We start from the raw sequence: 3,305 nt of genomic DNA, 5'->3' as shown, positions 1-3,305 counted from the left end.
GTATTCTTTGTTGTCTACTCTGACCAGACTGGTATTTGCTTTGTTGCCGCCAAAGAATTATGTTTCTGTCAGCCCGGTTTTCTTGGCTTTGGCAAATCCTGGTTTTATTTCCCAATTACAAAGACATGACTCATCTTGTAGCATCTCCTGATTTAAAATTAGCCCAACAGATTGGATTTGTTAAACTGAAAACAGCAGGGAAGGATGAGCGATCCTTCAAAATGACAATCCCTGTTTCTTGAGGTGGAGCCTCAAGAAATTGGGAAGAAAATGCAGAGAGATTGTAGAAGAGTTTTAACTCATTAGGAAGTTTGACTGTTTAGTCTCAGCAGGATAAGTAATTACATTTTGTAAAATCCCCAGGCCTGATTATCATGTTTATTGAAACAGTTTTCAACTAAGTCATAATAGCAAATTAGTCATTAATATGAGACTTGAATAAAAAGGTGCAATTTAATTTTCATATGGCATGTTCAACTTCTATGAGAGGGTCCCCTAGCTATGCACAGGACCCAAATGGATCCAACTTTAGTTCTTTGGTCGTTGTGGCCAGAAAGAAATAAAGAGAGACTAGATAATTTACCTCAGCTTTTCATTGTTCTAAAAGATTTAAAATAAAAGACAACACTTGTTGGTTCTTCTCATATTGCTAATCAAATGGCTTTCCCATTTCAAGAAGACAGATGCAATTCCCTATGCACTTGGAAGGAAAAAAACAATCAAATTTTGGTGAAACTAGGAGCACTGACAAAGTTTGCCCTTCTGGTCATCAAATGATTGCTTTACTCTTTTCTCCCACTTAAAAGAGACTTATCCTCTGCACATCACTTTACTCCTCCATCTCAAGGAGGGTACCATCTGAAATATCATGCATGAATGTCACTTTCTTTACCAGGTTTGAAGATTGTTTTCTCCAATCCAAGAATTGCTGTACAGTGTAATAATCGGACAGGGCAATAGCCCTTGTGTTGCATCGGAAGTGAGTATACTCATCAGTCTCTGAGATGACAAGACTGTAATCCAACCTGTGATGGTTTTGGTAAAGGAGTTTCTTTCTTGATTAGGTCCTGAATCTACTCTCTTAGGGGAGGTCCTTAATGTTAATTTTGTTTGGCCTTGGGATCAGTTGTCTGATTGAGTCTTCATTCTTATCTTTATAGGTCATTTCAGATATAGCCACGTCATGTTTGGGGACACCATTGATTTCTTAGACACTGCCCCACTATTTCTGCATTTAAACCAGTTGGCTTTTTCCTAAGCTTAATACTCAAATAGCACTACGCTAAGTGTTACAACAGCTTTATGCCTCACCCTGAGTCTTAGAACTGTAATTTTATTAAATCCACTGTATTTTTCTCATTTCCCTGTGAGCGGTTGTTTTACCCTTGCCTCCCACATTGGTATCCTCAGAAACTTCTCTCAAACACTTTCTCACATGTGAACAAATGATGCTTGTATATCTTTTGAGGGCTGATACCAAATTTTGGTACCAAATGTTATACCACCCATATTATGGCACCATGACAAATTAACTCTATAATCTTATTAGCCTAATGCACCAAATACTTCCTCCTTTGTTCTTTAGAACTCCCATTAGTTAATTAATCATTAAATATTATATATACCATGTCCACTTTGAATGTTATGTGGACCTTACTTTGAAAATGAAGAATGCGAAAAAGTTTCAGTAGACTATATATCCATATAGTTTAGAATAAAAAAAGTCAGAGGATCCTAGACAAAAATGGATTGTACTTTTGATAATGTTTAGGGCAAAACATGTGTGGTTATAAAATATCTCTTTATTTTGAGTTTGACTGGATTTAGAGACTATAAGAAGGTCTTTATTGAAAAGACTTTTTTTTTTAGAGTTTATTCTCCCCAGATTTAAGGATAGAATTAAATCCATACCAAGAGGGAAAGGCTATCTTGGCTTCAGATGCAGAGCCTGAGATGTCCAGTTATGTAGTTTTCGAATATTTTCAAAGAGGAATTGCCTAATGCACTCATAAATTTACATCAATAAGAAGAGCGCTTTCAAGTGAATGCCATTCTTAACATGGGAGCAGCAGCGGGACGTAAATCAGAACAAATAGAAACTTGCTGCAGATTCCACAGATCAACTGAGTCCAAGAGCCACTCAATGATAGCTTATTTCTGTTGATGAAATTTGTTCTTTGATAGCTGCATTCATGTATATAGAGTAGTACCTTAACTGTGCCCCCATCCTGCCCATCTTCCTCCCACTGTGGTAACTTCCCTCTACTCTGTCTTATTTTTCCCTCTCTCTTTTCTTCATTCCTGTTCCGTTACTTTGTTTTGTGACTGGCTAATTTGAATTATGACTGTATGTGTGTCAGCAAACTTGGAAATACCCTTTCAAGCCTCATGGACTCATTACTGGTATACAACTGAAGATGCTTTTTGTCCTTTCCCTATATTGTATTGCTATCCAGTACATCAGTACAGGAGGGTAGGACTCTGTGAACCTATTCCTGATCCACAATTGGATATCAACAGCCTCAGTTCTGTGCAGATTCCACATAAGCAACCTCAACCATTATCAGACCATTTTTGCAATTAGTATGTCATGTCCTGAAGATAATATTTCATAATCATCTGCGTTTTGGCTCTTACATTCTTTCCACTTCCTTTTCTACAGTGTTTTCTGAGTCTTAGTGGGGCGGTATAAATGTACTGTTTAGAACTCAGCACTCAATCATCATTTATTCTAAACACTTTGAGCAGTCAGTTAGACTCTGAATTCACTGGTTTTCTTTTATTCTTTCTTACAACTTTATTTAATAAAATACAGAGATACATGTACAGTTTTTTAAAAGCATTTTGACAAAAACTATATGAATATATTTTTGTCAGTTCTTGGTTTTTTTAAAGGTTTGATTGGATGCATTAAAATTTTTCTAGTTACAATGAGCATGAAGTACATATAGAACAGAATATAACATGTAAATAGGCAAAGGTTTTTTTTTGGTATGTAAAGATTAAACATAATGATTTTTAAATACCAAAAAATGCCACAAGGTTATATTCTTAGCTCTGGAGTTGTTAATGATTTAAGGTCTAGGTGTATCCCACTCTGAGAGGATGCTATACACTTACTGTTTTTTTTTTTTCTAAGAAGGACTGAGGTTTTCACCTTTTGGCCTTTCTTTTTTTGAGCTTCATATGGTCTATTAATGCAAAGATAAGTATATCTGACTAAAAGTGAGTATTGTACTTGCCTATAGGTAAGTATTTAGAATGAAGTTTAGTGACACATCTATTAAGTAAAAAAAAAAGTTCTT

The sequence above is a fragment of the Micromys minutus genome, assembly GCF_963924665.1.
Source record: "Micromys minutus genome assembly, chromosome: 1".
NCBI lineage: Eukaryota > Metazoa > Chordata > Mammalia > Rodentia > Muridae > Micromys > Micromys minutus.
The sequence above is the reverse complement of the archived record's forward strand: the minus strand, read 5'-3'. Positions refer to the sequence as shown.